The sequence below is a fragment of the Pseudophryne corroboree genome, chromosome 4, assembly GCF_028390025.1.
Source record: "Pseudophryne corroboree isolate aPseCor3 chromosome 4, aPseCor3.hap2, whole genome shotgun sequence".
Classification (NCBI taxonomy): Eukaryota; Metazoa; Chordata; class Amphibia; order Anura; family Myobatrachidae; genus Pseudophryne; species Pseudophryne corroboree.
Window position 1 is genome coordinate 833,464,004 of NC_086447.1, and position 17,465 is coordinate 833,481,468.

General features: G+C 47.8%; 1 long non-coding RNA gene across 1 annotated transcript in view; it reads right to left on the minus strand.

Annotated features, from left to right (window-relative positions):
- The window catches only part of LOC134911817 (uncharacterized), a 108,448-nt gene extending 92,895 nt beyond the window's left edge, over positions 1 to 15,553 (minus strand). The window contains exon 1 of the long non-coding RNA XR_010176866.1: positions 15,117 to 15,553. This is a non-coding gene — a long non-coding RNA (uncharacterized LOC134911817). The remainder of the gene's footprint in view (positions 1 to 15,116) is intronic.
- Positions 15,554 to 17,465: the final 1,912 nt, after the last annotated feature.

A 17,465-nucleotide genomic window follows, 5' to 3' on the forward strand; every position in this document is an offset into this window, starting at 1 on the left:
GGTTTTGGAATATTTAGAATCCACCCGTGTTGTCGTAGAACTACTTGAGATAGTGCTACTCCGACCTCCAACTGTTCTCTGGACCTTGTTCTTATCAGGAGGTCGTCCATTTTCTTTGAAGACGAATCCTCATTTCGGTCATTACCTTGGTAAGGACCCTGGGTGCCTTGGACAATCCAACGGCATCGTCTGAAACTGATAGTGACAGTTCTGTACCACGAACCTGAGATACCCTTGGTGAGAAAGGCAAATTTTGGGACATGGAGGTAAGCATCCCTGATGTCCCGGGACACCATATAGTCCCCTTCTTCCCGGTTCGCTATCACTGCTCTGAGTGACTCCATCTGGATTTGAACCTTTGTAAGTGTTCAAATATTTCAGATTTAGAATAGGTCTTACCTAGCCTTCTGGCTTCAGTACCACAATATAGTGTGGAATAATACCCCTTTCCCTGTTGTAGGAGGGGTAATTTTATTATCACCTGCTGGGAATACAGCTTGTGAATTGTTTTCAATACTGCCTCCCTGTCGGAGGGAGACATTGGTACAGCAGACTACAGGAACCTGCGAGGGGGAAACGTCTCGACATTCCAATCTGTACCCCTTGGATACTACTTGTAGGATCCAGGGGTCCTGTACGGTCCTAGCGTCATGCTGAGAACTTGGTAGAAGCGGTGGAGGGCTTCTGTTCCTGGGAATGGGCTGCCTGCTGCAGTCTTCTTCCCTTTCCTCTATCCCTGGGCAGATATGACTCTTATAGGGTCGAAAGGACTGAGGCTGAAAAGACGGTGTCTTTTTCTGCAGAGATGTGACTTAGGGTAAAAACCGGTGGATTTTCCAGCAGTTGCCGTGGCCACCAGGTCCCATGGACCGACCCCAAATAACTCCTCCCCTTTATACGGCAATACATCTTTGTGCCGTTTGGAATCTGCATCACCTGACCACTGTCGTGTCCATAAACATCTTCTTGCAGATATGGACATCGCATTTACTCTTGATGCCAGAGTGCAAATATCCCTCTGCGCATCTCGCATATATAGAAATGCATCCTTTAAATGCTCTATAGTCAATAAAATACTGTCCCTGTCAAGGGTATCAATATTTTTAGTCAGGGAATCCGACCAAGTCACCTCAGCTCTGCACATCCAGGCTGAGGCGATCGCTGGTCGCAGTATAACACCAGCATGTGTGTGTATACTTTTTAGGATATTTTCCAGCCTCCTATCAGCTGGCTCCTTAAGTACGGCCCTATCTGTAGATGGTACCGCCACTTGTTCTGATAAGCATGTGAGCGCCTTATCCACCCTAAGGGGTGTTTCCCAACGCGCCCTAACTTCTGGCGGGAAAAGGTATACCGCCAATAATTTTCTATCGGGGAAAACCCACGCATCATCACACACTTCATTTAATTTATCTGATTCAGGAAAAACTACAGGTAGTTTTTTCACATCCCACATAATACCCTTTTTTGTGGTACTTGTAGTATCAGAAATATGTAACACCTCCTTCATTGCCCTTAACGTGTGGCCCTAAAGGAAAATACGTTTGTTTCTTCACCGTCGACACTGAAATCAGTGTCCGTGTCTGGGTCTGTGTCGACCGACTGAGGTAAATGGGCGTTTTACAGCCCCTGACGGTGTTTGAGACGCCTGGACAGGTACTAATTTGATCGCCGGCCGTCTCATGTCGTCAACCGGCTTGCAGCGTGTTGACATTATCACGTAATTCCATAAATAAGCCATCCATTCCGGTGTCGACTCCCTAGAGAGTGACATCACCATTACAGGCAATTTGCTCCGCCTCCTCACCAACATTTTCCTCATACATGTCGACACACACGTACCGACATACAGCACACACATAGGGAATGCTCTGATAGAGGACAGGACCCACTAGCCCTTTGGGGAGACAGAGGGAGAGTTTGCCAGCACACACCAAAACGCTATAATTATACAGGGACAACCTTTATATAAGTGTTCCTCCCTTATAGCATTTAATATATATTCATATCGCCAAATCAGTGCCCCCCCACTCTGTTTTAACCCTGTTTCTGTAGTGCAGTGCAGGGGAGAGCATGGGAGCCTTCCCACCAGCATTTCTGTGAGGGAAAATGGCGCTGTGTGCTGAGGAGAATAGGCCCCGCCCCCTTTTCGGCGGGCTTCTTCTCCGGAGTTTGTGATATCTGGCAGGGGTTAAATACATCCATATAGCCTCAAGGGCTATATGTGATGTATTTTTCTCTGACGTCCTAGTGGATGCTGGGAACTCCGTAAGGACCATGGGGAATAGCGGCTCCGCAGGAGACTGGGCACATCTAAAGAAAGCTTTAGGATCACCTGGTGTGCACTGGCTCCTCCCCCTATGACCCTCCTCCAAGCCTCAGTTAGATTTCTGTGCCCGACGAGAAGGGTGCACACTAGGGGCTCTCCTGAGCTCTTTGTGAAAGTTTTAGTTTAGGTTTATTATTTTCAGTGAGACCTGCTGGCAACAGGCTCACTGCATCGAGGGACTAAGGGGAGAAGAAGCGAACTCACCTGCGTGCAGAGTGGATTGGGCTTCTTAGGCTACTGGACATTAGCTCCAGAGGGACGATCACAGGTTCAGCCTGGATGGGTCACCGGAGCCGCGCCGCCGTCCCCCTTACAGAGCCAGAAGAGCGAAGAGGTCCGGAAAAATCGTCGGCAGAAGACGATCCTGTCTTCAGATAAGGTAGCGCACAGCACCGCAGCTGTGCGCCATTGCTCTCAGCACACTTCACACTCCGGTCACTGAGGGTGCAGGGCGCTGGGGGGGGCAGCGCCCTGAGACGCAATAAATCGATAAAAAAACCTTATATGGCTAAAATAAATGCATCACATATAACTCCTGGGCTATATGGATGCATTTAACCCCTGCCAAAACATACAGAAAAAGGATGATAAGGACGCCGAGAAAGGGGCGGAGCCTATCTCCTCAGCACACCTGCGCCATTTTCCCTCACAGCTCAGTTGGAGGGAAGCTCCCTGGCTCTCCCCTGCAGTCACTACACTACAGAAAGGGGTTAAAAAAGAGAGGGGGGCACAAATTAGGCGCAGTATATAACAATACAGCAGCTATAAAGGGAAAAACACTTATATAAGGTTATCCCTGTATATATATAGCGCTCTGGTGTGTGCTGGCAAACTCTCCCTCTGTCTCCCCAAAGGGCTAGTGGGGTCCTGTCCTCTATCAGAGCATTCCCTGTGTGTGTGCTGTGTGTCGGTACGTTGGTGTCGACATGTATGAGGAGAAAAATGATGAGGAGACGGAGTAGAGTGTCTGAAATAGTGTTGTCACCCCCTAGGGGGTCGACACCTGAGTGGATGTACTGTTGAAATTGCGTGACAGTGTCAGCTTTGTATAAAAGACAGTGGTTGACATGAGACAGCCGGCTACTCAGCTTGTGCATATCCAGACGTCTCATACAGGGGCCCTAAAGCGCCCGTTACCTCAGATACAGACGCCGACAGGGGTACTGACTCCTGTGTCGACGGTGAAGAGACAACCGTGATTTCCAATAGGGCCACACATTGCATGATTGAGGCAATGAAAAAAGTTTACACTTTTCTGATAATATGAATACCACCAAAAAAAAGGGGTATTATGTTTGGTGAGGAAAAACTTCCTGTAGTTTTCCTGAATCTGAGAAATAAAATGAGGTGTGTGATGATGCGTGGGTTTCCCCCCGATAACAATTGATATTTTCTAAAAAGTTATTGGCAGTATACCTTTTCCCGCCAGAGGTTAGGGTGCGTTGGGAAACACCCCCTAGGGTGGATAAAGCGCTCACACGCTTGTAAAAACAAGGGCTCTACCCTCTCCTGAGATGGCCGGCCTTAAGGATCCTGCTGATAGAAAGCAGGAGCGTATCCTAAAATGTATTTACACACATACTGGTGTTATACTGCGACCAGCAATCGCCTCAGCCTGGATGTGCAGTGCTGGGTTGGCGTGGTCGGATTCCCTGACTGGAAATATGATATCCTAGATAAGGACAGTATATTATTGCCTATAGAGCAATTAAAAGATGCATTTCTATATATGCAGGATGCACAGCGGAATATTTGCCGACTGGCATCAAGTATAAGTGCGTTGTCCAATTATTCCAGTAAAGTGGTCAGGTGATGCGGATTCCAAACGGCATTTGGAAGTATTGCCTTAAAAGAGGGGATGTACCCCAGGTCGCCTCTCAAAATAAGACGCCGTATTATCAGGCGCAGTCCTGGTTGGCAGGCGGACAAAAGGGTTCCTCTTTTCTGCTCGTGACAGAGGGAGAGGAAAATGGCTGCAGAGATCAGCCAGTTCCAAGGAACAGAAACCCTTTTCCGCCGCTGCCAAGCCCTCAGTATGACGCTAGGGCTTTACAAGTTCAGGCACGGTGGGGTCCCGTTCTCAATGAATTTCAGTGCGCAGTGGGCTCACTCGCAAGTAGACCCCTGGATCCTTCAGATAATATTTCAGGGGTACAAATTGGAATTCGAGACGTATTCCCCTCGCCGTTTCCAAAAGTCTGTTTTACCGACGTCTCCCGCTGACAGGGAGGCAGTTTTGGAAGCCATTCACAGGCTGTATTCCCAGCAGGTGATAATCAAGGTACCCCTCCTGCAACAGGGAACGGGGTATTATTCCACACTATTGTGGTACCGAAGCCAGACGGCTCGGTGAGACCGATTTTAAAATCTAAAATCTAAAATCTTTGAACACTTGCATACAGAGGTTCAAATTCAAAATTGAGTCACTCAGAGCAGTGATTGCAAACCTGGAAGAAGGGGACTACATGATGTCTCGGGACATCAAGGAGGCTTACCTTCATGTCAAAATTTACCCTTCTCACCAAGGGTATTTCAGGTTATGGTACAGAACTGTATCAGTTCGGACGCTGCCGTAGGGATGGTCCACGGCACCCCGGGTCTTTACTGAAGTAATGACCGAAATGATGATATTCCTTCGAAGGAAGGGAATTTTAGTTATCCTTTACTTGGACGATTCCCTGATAAGGGTAAGATCCAGGGAATAGTTGGAGATCGGTGTAGCACTATATCAGGTAGTGTTGCGGCAGCACGATTGGATTTTCAATATTCCAAAATCACAGCTGGTTCCGACGACTTGTCTTCTGTTCCTAGGGATGATTCTGGACATAGTCCAGAAAGAAGGTGCTTCTCCCGGAGGAGAAAGCCAGGGAGTTATCCGAGCTAGTCAGGAACCTCCTAAAACCGAACCAAGTCTCAGTGCATCAATGCACAAGGGTTCTGGGTAAAAATGGTGGCTTCCTACGAAGCAATCCCATTCGGCAGATTCCACGCACAGTGGAACCTTCTGGACAAATGGTCCGGGTCGCATCTTCAGATGCTTCAGCGGATAACCCTGTCACCAGGGACAAGGGTATCCCTCCTGTGGTGGTTGCAGAGTGCTCATCTTCTAGAGGGCCGCAGATTCGGCATTCGGGACTGGGTCCTGGTGGCCACGGATGCCAGCCTGCGAGGCTGGGGAGCAGTCACACAGGGAAGGAATTTCCAGGGCTTATGGTCAAGCCTGGAGACATCTCTTCATATAAACATTCTGGAACTAAGGGACATTTACAATGCCCTAAGTCAAGCGAAACCCCTGCTTCAGGGTCAGGCGGTATTGATCCAATAGGACAACATCACGTCAGTCGCCCACGTAAACAGACAGGGCGGCACGAGAAGCAGGAGGGCAATGGCAGAAGCTGCAAGGATTTTCGCTGGGCGGAAAATCATGTGATAGCACTGTCAGCAGTGTTCATTCCGGGAGTGGACAACTGGGAAGCAGACTTCCTCAGCAGACACGACCTTCACCCGGGAGAGTGGGGACTTCACCCAGAAGTCTTCCACCTGATTGTAAACCGTTGGGAAAAACAAAAGGTGGACATAATGGCGTCCCGTCTAAACAAAAAACTAGACAGATATTGCGCCAGGTCAAGGGACCCTCAGGCAATAGCGGTGGACGCTCTGGTAACACCGTGGGTGTACCAGTCAGTGTATGTGTTCCCTCCTCTGCCCCTCATACCAAAAGTACTGAGAATCATAAGAAGGAGAGGAGTAAGAACTATACTCGTGGTTCCGGATTGGCCAAGAAGGACTTGGTATCCGGAACTTCAAGAGATGCTCACGGACGAACCGTGGCCTCTACCTCTAAGAAAGGACCTGCTCCAGCAAGGGCCTTGTCTGTTCCAAGACTTACCGCGGCTGCGTTTGACAGCATGGCGGTTGAACGCCGGATCCTGAAGATCCCTACCCTGGTCAAGGCCAGGAAAGACGTAACCGCAAAACATTATCACCGCATTTGGCGAAAATATGTTGCGTGGGGTGAGGCCAAGAAGGCCCCTACAGAGGAATTTCAACTGGGTCGTTTCCTCCATTTCCTGCAAACAGGACTGTCTATGGGCCTAAAATTAGGGTCCATTAAGGTTCAAATTTCGGCCCTGTCGATTTTCTTCCAAAAAGAACTGGCTTCAGTGCCTGAAGTTCAGACATTTGTAAAAGGGGTACTGCATATACAGTCTCCTTTTGTGCCTCCAGTGGCACCTTGGGGATCTCAATGTGTGTTGAGTTTCCTAAAGTCACATTGGTTTGAACCACTCACCACTGTGGACTTAAAATATCTCACATGGAAGTGACGAGTTAGCCCTGGTTTCAGCCAGGCGGGTGTCAGAATTGGCGGCTTTATCATATAAAAGCCCTTACTTAATATTTCATTCTGAAAGGGCAGAATTGAGGACTCGTCCTCAAATTTTCTACCTAAGGTGGTTTCTGCATTTCACATGAACCAACCTATTGTGGTACCTGCGGCTACTAAGGACTTGGAGGATTCCAAGTTGCTTGACGTGGTCAGGACCCTGAAAATACATGTTTCCAGGACGGCTGGAGTCAGAAAATCTGACTCGCTGTTTATCCTGTATGCACCCAAAAAACTGGGTGCTCCTGCTTCTAAGCAGACGATTGCTCGTTGGATTTGTAGTACAATTCAGCTTGCACATTCTGTGGCAGGCCTGCCACAGCCAAAAATCTTAAAATGCCCACTCCACAAGGAAGGTGGGCTCATCTTGGGCAGCTGCCCGAGGGGTCTCGGCTTTACAACTTTGCCGAGCAGTTACTTGGTCAGGAGCAAATACGTTTGTAAAATTCTACAAATTTGATATCTTGGCTGAGGAGGACCTGGAGTTCTCTCATTCGGTGCTGCAGAGTCATCCGCACTCTCCCGCCCGTTTGGGAGCTTTGGTATAATCCCCATGGTCCTTACGGAGTTCCCAGCATCCACTAGGACGTCAGAGAAAATAAGAATTTACTTACCGATAATTCTATTTCTCGTAGTCCGTAGTGGATGCTGGGCGCCCATCCCAAGTGCGGATTGTCTGCAATACTGGTACATAATTATTGTTACCAAAAAATTCGGGTTATTGTTGTAGTGAGCCATCTTTTCTAGAGGCTCCTCTATTATCATGCTGTTAACTGGGTTCAGATCACAAGTTGTACAGTGTGATTGGTGTGGCTGGTATGAGTCTTACCCGGGATTCAAAATCCTTCCTTATTGTGTACGCTCGTCCGGGCACAGTATCCTAACTGAGGCTTGGAGGAGGGTCATAGGGGGAGGAGCCAGTGCACACCAGGTGATCCTAAAGCTTTCTTTAGATGTGCCCAGTCTCCTGCGGAGCCGCTATTCCCCATGGTCCTTACGGAGTGCCCAGCATCCACTACGGACTACGAGAAATAGAATTATCGGTAAGTAAATTCTTATTTTCGCCATACAGGTATTATACATTGCTGCCCAGGGCGCCCCCCCCCGCGCCCTGCACCCTCCGTGACCGCTGTGTGAAGTGTGCTGACAACAATGGCGCACAGCTGCAGTGCTGTGCGCTACCTGATGAAGACTGAAAGTCTTCTGCCGCCTGGTTCCGGACCTCTTCAATCTTCAGCATCTGCAAGGGGGGTCGGCGGCGCGGCTCCGGGACGAACCCCAGGGCGAGACCTGTGTTCCGACTCCCTCTGGAGCTAATGGTGTCCAGTAGCCTAAGAAGCCAATCCATCCTGCACGCAGGTGAGTTCACTTCTCTCCCCTAAGTCCCTCGTAGCAGTGAGCCTGTTGCCAGCAGGACTCACTGAAAATAAAGAACCTAAAAACTTTTTCTAAGCAACTCTTTAAGAGAGCCACCTAGATTGCACCCTGCTCGGACGGGCACAAAAACCTAACTGAGGCTTGGAGGAGGGTCATAGGGGGAGGAGCCAGTACACACCATGTGATCCTAAAAGCTTACTTTTTGTGCCCTGTCTCCTGCGGAGCCGCTAATCCCCATGGTCCTGACGGAGTCCCCAGCATCCACTAGGACGTTAGAGAAATAAGAATTTACTCACCGGTAATTCTATTTCTCGTAGTCCGTAGTGGATGCTGGGAACTCCGTAAGGACCATGGGGAATAGCGGGCTCCGAAGGAGGCTGGGCACTCTAGAAAGATCTTAGACTACCTGGTGTGCACTGGCTCCTCCCACTATGACCCTCCTCCAAGCCTCAGTTAGGTACTGTGCCCGGACGAGCGTACACAATAAGGAAGGATTTTGAATCCCGGGTAAGACTCATACCAGCCACACCAATCAAACCGTACAACTCGTGATATGAAACACAGTTAACAGTATGAAACAATAGAGCCTCTCAACAGATGGCTCAACAATAACCCGATTTAGTTAACAATAACTATGTACAAGTATTGCAGATAAACCGCACTTGGGATGGGCGCCCAGCATCCACTACGGACTACGAGAAAAAGAATTACCGGTGAGTAAATTCTTATTTTCTCTAACGTCCTAGTGGATGCTGGGAACTCCGTAAGGACCATGGGGATTATACCAAAGCTCCCAAACGGGCGGGAGAGTGCGGATGACTCTGCAGCACTGAATGAGAGAACTCCAGGTCCTCCTCAGCCAGGGTATCAAATTTGTAGAATTTTGCAAACGTGTTTGCCCCTGACCAAGTAGCTGCTCGGCAAAGTTGTAAAGCCGAGACCTCTCGGGCAGCCGCCCAAGATGAGCCCACCTTCCTTGTGGAATGGGCATTGACAGATTTTGGCTGTGGCAGGCCTGCCACAGTATGTGCAAGCTGAATTGTACTACAAATCCAACGAGCAATAGTCTGCTTAGAAGCAGGAGCACCCAGCTTGTTAGGTGCATATAGGATAAACAGCGAGTCAGATTTTCTGACTCTAGCCGTTCTGGAAACATATATTTTCAGTGCCCTGACAACGTCTAGCAACTTGGAGTCCTCCAAGTCCCTAGTAGCCTAGGCACCACAATAGGCTGGTTCAGGTGAAACGCTGACACCACCTTTGGGAGAAACTGGGGACGAGTCCTCAATTCTGCCCTATCCATATGGAAAATCAAATAAGGGCTTTTACAAGACAAAGCCGCCAACTTTGATACTCGCCTGGCAGAAGCCAAGGCCAATAACATAACCACCTTCCACGTGAGATATTTCAGATCCACGGTTTTTAGTGGTTCAAACCAATGTGATTTTAAGAAACTCAACACCACGTTGAGATCCCAAGGTGCCACAGGAGGCACAAACGGGGGCTGACTCTGCAGCACTCCTTTTTTAAATGTCTGAACTTCAGGTACTGAAGCTAGTTCTTTTTGAAAGAAAATCGACAGAGCCGAGATCTGTACCTTAATGGAACCCAATTTAAGGCCCATAGTCACTCCTGCTTGCAGGAAATGCAGAAATCGACCTAGTTGAAATTCCTCTGTTGGGGCCCTTTCGGCCTCACACCATGCAACATATTTTCGCCATATGCGGTGATAATGAGTTGCTGTAACCTCTTTCCTGGCTTTAGTAAGCGTAGGAATGACTTCCTCCGGAATGCCCTTTTCCTTCAGGATCCGGCGTTCAACCACCATGCCGACAAACGCAGCCGCGGTAAGTCTTGGAACAGACAGGGCCCCTGCTGCCGCAGGTCCTGTCTGAGTGGCAGAGGCCATGGGTCCTCTGATATAAATTCTTGAAGTTCTGGGTACCAAGCTCTTCTTGGCCATCCACGAGTATCGTTCTTACTCCTCGCCTTCTTATTATTCTCAGTACCTTTGGTATGAGAGGCAGAGGGGAGAACACATAAACCGACTGGTACACCCACGGTGTTACCAGAGCGTCCATAGCTATCGCCTGAGGGTCCCTTGATCCGGTGCAATATCTTTTATAGCTTTTTGTTGAGGCGGGACGCCATCATGTCCACCTGTGGCCTTTCCCAATGGTGTACAATCCTATTGGAAGACTTCTGGAGGAAGTCCCCATTCTCCCGGGTGGAGGTCGTGTCTGTTGAGAAGATCTGCTTCCCAGTTGTCCACTCCGGGAATGAACACTGCTGACAGTGCTAACACATGATTTTCCGCCTATCGGAGAATCCTTGTGGCTTCTGCCATCGCCATCCTGCTTCTTGTGCCGCCCTGTTGGTTTACATGGGCGACTGCCGTGATGTCTGATTGGATCAGTACCGGCTGGTTTTGAAGCAGAGGCCTTGCCGGCCTCAGGGCATTGTAAATGGCCCTCAGGTCCAGAATATTTATGTGTAGGGAAATAACCTGACTTGACCAAAGTCCCTGGAAATTTCTTCCTTGTGTGACTGCCTCCCAGCCTCAAAGGCTGGAATCCATGGTCACTAGGACCTAGTCCTGTATGCCGAACCTGCGGCCCTCTTGAAGATGGGCACTCTGCAGCCACCACAGTAGAGATACCCTGGTCCTTGGAGACAGGGTTATCAGCCTATGCATCGGAAGATGCGATCCGGACCACTTGTCCAACAGGTCCCTCTGAAAAGTTCTTGTATGGAACCTGCCTAATGGGATTGCTTCGTAGGAAGCTACCATTTTTCCCAGGACTCGCGTGCAATGATGCACCGCTACCTATTTTGGCTTCAGGAGGTCTCTGACTAGAGATGACAACTCCTTGGCTTTCTCCTCCGGGAGAAACACTATTTCTGGTTTATGTCCAGAACCATCCCCAGGAACAGTAGACGTGTCATAGGAACCAGCTGTGATTTTAGACTGTTTAGAATCCAACCATGCTGTTGTAGCACTTTCCAAAATAGTGCTACCCCGACTACCAACTGCTCCTTGGACCTCGCCCTTATATCGAGATTGTCCAAGTACGGGATAATTACAACTCCCTTTTTTTGAAGGAGTATCAACATTTCGGCCATTACCTTGATAAAACACCCTCGGTGCCATGTACAGTCCAAACGGCAGTGTCTGGACTTGGTAATGGTAATCCTGTACCACAAATCTGAGGTACTCCTGGTGAGGATGGTAAATGGGGACATGCAGGTAAGCATCCTTGATGTCCCAGGATACCATGTAATCCCCCTCGTCCAGGCTTGGAATAACCGCCCTGAGCGATTCCATCTTGAACTTGAATTTTTGTGTTCAAGGATTTTAATATAAAATGGGTCACACCGAACCATGCGGTTTCGGTACCCCAACCCGTGTGGAATAGTAACCCCGTCCTTGTTGAAGTAGGGGCACCTGAGTATTACCTGCTGGGAATACCGCTTATTAATTGCCTCTAGCACAGCCTCCCTGCCTGAGGGAGTTGTCAGCAAGGCATATTTTAGGAAACGGCTGGGGGGAGACATCTCGAATTCCAGCTTGTACCCCTGAAATACTACTTGAAAGAAACAGGGATCCACCTGTGAGCGAGCCCACTAATTGCTGAAATTTTTGAGACGGCCCCCCACCGTACCTGGCTACACCTGTGGAGCACCCGCGTCATGGTGTGGCCTCACAGGAGGCAGGGGAAGAATCTTGATTCTGGGAACAGGCTGACTGGTGCAGCTTTTTTCCCTCTACCCTTGTCTCTGTACAGAAAGGAAGCGCCATTTGACCCGCTTGCTTTTCTGAAGCCGAAAGGACTGTACCTTTGTCTGTGAGGAAACCTGAGGTAAATTTATTTCTTCCCAGCATTTGCTGTGGATACGAGGTCCCAGAGACCATCCCCAAATAATTCCTCACCCTTATAAGGCTCTCTATGCGCTTTTTAAGTCAGCATCACCTGTCCAGTGACAGGTCTCTAATACCCTCCTGACAGAATGGACATTACATTTATTTTGGATGCCAGCCGGCAAAATATCCCTCTGTGCATCCCCCATATATAAGACGACGTCTTTAATATGTTTTTATGTTTGCCAACTAGTATCCCTGTTTGACAGGGTCACCGACCACGCTGCAGCAGCACTATCTGCAGGTCTCAGTCTAGTACCTGAGTGTGTAAATACAGACTTCAGGATAGCCTCCTGTTTTTTATCAACAGGTACCTATTAAAGTGGCCGTATCCTAAGACGGCAGTGCCACCTTTTATGACAAACGTGTGAGCGCCTTATCCACCCTAGGGGATATCTCCCAGCGTAACTTATCCACCTGGCGGGAAAGGGTACGCCATCAGTAACTTTTTATAAATTACCAGTTTCTTAACGGGGGAACCCACGCTTTCACACACTTCATTTATTCATCTGATGGGGGAACAAAACACTGCCTGTTTTTTCTCCCCAAACCTAAAACCCATTTTTAGAGGTGCTTGGGTTAAAGTCAGAAATGTATAACACATTTTTTATTGCCGGGATCACGTCACGGATGTTCCTAGTGGATTGTGTATATGTCTCCACCTTGTCGACACTGGAGTCGGACTCCGTGTCGACATCTGTGTCTGCCATCTGAGAGAGCGGGCGTTTTTGAGCCCCTGATGGCCTTTGAGACGCCTGGGCAGGCGCGGGCTGCGAAGCCGGCTGTCCCACAGCTGTTACGTCATCCACCCTTTTATGTAAGGAGTTGACACTGTCGGTTATTACCTTTCACCTATCCATCCACTCTGGTGTCGGCCCCACAGGGGGCGACATCACATATATCGGCCTCTGTTCTGTCACCATATAAGCCTCCTCATTCAACATGTCGACACAGCCGTACCGACACACCGCAGACACACAGGGAATGCTCTAAACGAGGACAGGACCCACAAAAGCCCTTTGGGGGGACAGAGTAAGAGTATGCCAGCACACACCAGAGCGCTATATATATACAGGGACTAACTGAGTTATGTCCCTAATAGCTTTTATATAATATACTGTATACAGTGCCAATTTTAATGCCCCCCCTCTCTTTTCCCTTTTACTGTACTGTAGAATTGCTGGGAAGAGCCAGGGAGCTTCCCTCCAGCCGAGCTGTGAGGGAAAAATGGCGCCAGTGTGCTGAGGAGATAGGCTCCGCCCCTTTTTCGCGGCCTATTCTCCCGTTTTTTATGGAATTCTGGCAGGGGTATTTACCTTATATATAGCCCCTGGGGCCATATATTGAGGTATTTTAGCCAGCCAAGGTGTTTTTATTGCTGCCTCAGGGCGCCCCCCCCCAGCGCCCTGCACCCTCAGTGACCGGAGTGTGAAGTGTGTGAGAGGAGCAATGGCGCACAGCTGCAGTGCTGTGCGCTACCTTGGTGAAGACAGAGTCTTCATGCCGCCGATTTTCCGGACCATCTTCTTGCTTCTGGCTCTGTAAGGGGGACGGCGGCGCGGCTCCGGGACCGAACATCAAGGCTGGGCCTGCGGTCGATCCCTCTGGAGCTAATGGTGTCCAGTAGCCTAAGAAGCCCAATCCGGCTGCAAGCAGGCGAGTTCGCTTCTTCTCCCCTTAGTCCCTCGCTGCAGTGAGCCTGTTGCCAGCAGGTCTCACTGAAAAAAAAAAAATTCTAAGACTATAACTTTCTAAGAGCTCAGGAGAGCCCCTAGTGTGCATCCAACCTCGGCCGGGCACGAAATCTAACTGAGGCTTGGAGGAGGGTCATAGTGGGAGGAGCCAGTGCACACCAGGTAGTCTAAGATCTTTCTAGAGTGCCCAGCCTCCTTCGGAGCCCGCTATTCCCCATGGTCCTTACGGAGTTCCCAGCATCCACTAGGACGTTAGAGAAATCTACAGTTGAGTAAGATATGCAGGTAAGTATTTGTAGTATTACCTTTAGTTTTACTTCACAGTTCTCCAATCACTTTCATTCTTCATAGAGAGGTAAGTATAGGAGTCTCAAATGAATAAATGTAGAAACAATGTATACTTTCCATGCTAATTTATTAAAGAACTCTTCTCAACAATGAATTTGGTGATCAGTCAATAATGATCATCTCAACAAGAACAAAAAATGTTCATACATAAAAGCTCACAGTTAATGAACTCATGCAATACCCCCAACACTATAGTGTGGCACAAAAGAAGAGCCAATGACAACCACCAAAACTAGTCCATCTCTGCTGGTGCAACATTCAAGTTATGCATGCACATTAACTGTACACAGACATAACCAAATTCACTTTAGTAATAGTGTCACTAAGCAAATTTACAAAAGCATAACACTATACTTCAACCATACTATTACTTATTAGAGCTATACCTCAAATTAAGTAGCAATTCAATTTAATTGAGCTCTCTTTCGGTGGTGCACATTCAAAACTTTTAACAAGAAAAGGATGCTGTCTATGTTAGAGGAATTAGCAGTTAACTTGCTCCAATCAGTTTAATCCAATTGCCAGCAATGTGTGTAGATGCTCACTCAATACAGTTGCCAAAGTTAGCTGAATAACAATCTCTGCTGAGGTCTATTTGTAATCCCTCCATAGTTAGGAATTGCTTTCCATTCCACTATTAACTGCAATCAAAGTTAATATTTTAGTAGTTATTGTATCCTTTTACTGACTGTTCTCTTAGGCAAATAAGTAGGTAGGAGATTAAAGTAGAGAGTCCCTGGCTGTCAGAAATAATATCCATTAGTACTGACTGATGACAGGATGGTTAGATGTTTGTAGGCAGAAATACATTTAATGCAGGCTTTAGTCTCTTAATAATGCCTCTGTAGAGCCTGACTGATTAAGCTGTATCCTTACTGTAAGTATATGCTGAAGACAGGGTAGTGCTTTCCTACACTTTATTTTACAGATAGTAATATTGACTGAAATAAGGAAGTTTTTGGCTAATATGCCTATGTTATTAATGAATTACTTTGAAAGGGTCACTCTCCTCAATTATGGACTGCATGGTACTGAGGTGTGCGGTGCAGTGCTTAATTGCAATACCTCTTGTGAAGCTTTCAAGTGTTACAAGTCCTCCATCACCTTATAAGACAACTCCTGCTTCACCTCTCAGTCTGTATTGCTCGTGCACCAGATGCCGGGACTTCAGGGGAATGTTCTGCCTGCTTCTGTCACTCGCAGCCAGGCTGCTCCCCTGGCCTTGCCTTATCTGAGGTAGCTGGTAATTCAATTTTATTATACTTTTCAAGGGATTTATGGGACAGAATAGGAGCCTGTCAGCACTGCTCTGACACCCAGCGCAGCTCCTTCCCTTTCCACCATTACCTCAGAGCTCCCCTGGACCAACTGCCACTGTCTTCAAACTGTCTCCTCCCAGACCACCTGACTCTGGTCATGTGACCTTTTCAGCAATTGCTGTGGGTACTTGAAGTTATACAATACTGTATACTGTATATAGATATATTGACTGCTCTTTTTGGTGGGTATCACACTTAGGCATTATTAAACTATTAGTGTAAATATAATATACACCATTGGGTTACATTTAATATACACATTTCATACAGCCCAACACAACACATTCCATGAGGTACAAAATGCTCTCTACCTGGACCTCCTTTAGAAGTTATGATTGTAATCACCTGTGCTGAAATACCTTTCTTATCAATTAAATAGTTCAACACAAGTGACACCAATCATATATTAAGAGGGAAGTCCAGGTAGAGAACATATTGTATATTGTCCCTCCTGGAATGGGTCATGTTGAGAATTAAGCTCAATCTCATATATTTCTCACAAAACTACACCTCTTGCTGAATTAGTCCCTATATAAAGTATTGTAAAATTACCTCTAGTCTACAGCATTTAATAACTCGACTTCAGAGGGTACTGTTGCCACTAGAGATGAGCGCCTGAAATTTTTCGGGTTTTGTGTTTTGGTTTTGGGTTCGGTTCCGCGGCCGTGTTTTGGGTTCGAACGCGTTTTGGCAAAACCTCACCGAATTATTTTTGTCGGATTCGGGTGTGTTTTGGATTCGGGTGTTTTTTTCAAAAAACCCTAAAAAACAGCTTAAATCATAGAATTTGGGGGTAATTTTGATCCCAAAGTATTATTAACCTCAAAAAACATAATTTACACTCATTTTCAGCCTATTCTGAACACATCACACCTCACAATATTATTTTTAGTCCTAAAATTTGCACCGAGGTCGCTGTGTGAGTAAGATAAGCGACCCTAGTGGCCGACACAAACACCGGGCCCATCTAGGAGTGGCACTGCAGTGTCACGCAGGATGTCCCTTCCAAAAAACCCTCCCCAAACAGCACATGACGCAAAGAAAAAAAGAGGCGCAATGAGGTAGCTGTGTGAGTAAGATTAGCGACCCTAGTGGCCGACACAAACACCGGGCCCATCTAGGAGTGGCACTGCAGTGTCACGCAGGATGGCCCTTCCAAAAAACCCTCCCCAAACAGCACATGACGCAAAGAAAAAAAGAGGCGCAATGAGGTAGCTGTGTGAGTAAGATTAGCGACCCTAGTGGCCGACACAAACACCGGGCCCATCTAGGAGTGGCACTGCAGTGTCACGCAGGATGGCCCTTCCAAAAAACCCTCCCCAAACAGCACATGACGCAAAGAAAAAAAGAGGCGCAATGAGGTAGCTGACTGTGTGAGTAAGATTAGCGACCCTAGTGGCCGACACAAACACCGGGCACATCTAGGAGTGGCACTGCAGTGTCACGCAGGATGTCCCTTCCAAAAAACCCTCCCCAAACAGCACATGACGCAAAGAAAAAAAGAGGCGCAATGAGGTAGCTGTGTGAGTAAGATTAGCGACCCTAGTGGCCGACACAAACACCGGGCCCATCTAGGAGTGGCACTGCAGTGTCACGCAGGATGTCCCTTCCAAAAAACCCTCCCCAATCAGCACATGATGCAAAGAAAAAGAAAAGAAAAAAGAGGTGCAAGATGGAATTATCCTTGGGCCCTCCCACCCACCCTTATGTTGTATAAACAAAACAGGACATGCACACTTTAACCAACCCATCATTTCAGTGACAGGGTCTGCCACACGACTGTGACTGATATGACGGGTTGGTTTGGACCCCCCCCAAAAAAGAAGCAATTAATCTCTCCTTGCACAAACTGGCTCTACAGAGGCAAGATGTTAACCTCATCTTCACCCTCCAATATATCACCGTGTACATCCCCCTCCTCACAGATTATCAATTCGTCCCCACTGGAATCCACCATCTCAGCTCCCTGTGTACTTTGTGGAGGCAATTGCTGCTGGTCAATGTCTCCGCGGAGGAATTGATTATAATTCATTTTAATGAACATCATCTTCTCCACATTTTCTGGATGTAACCTCGTACGCCGATTGCTGACAAG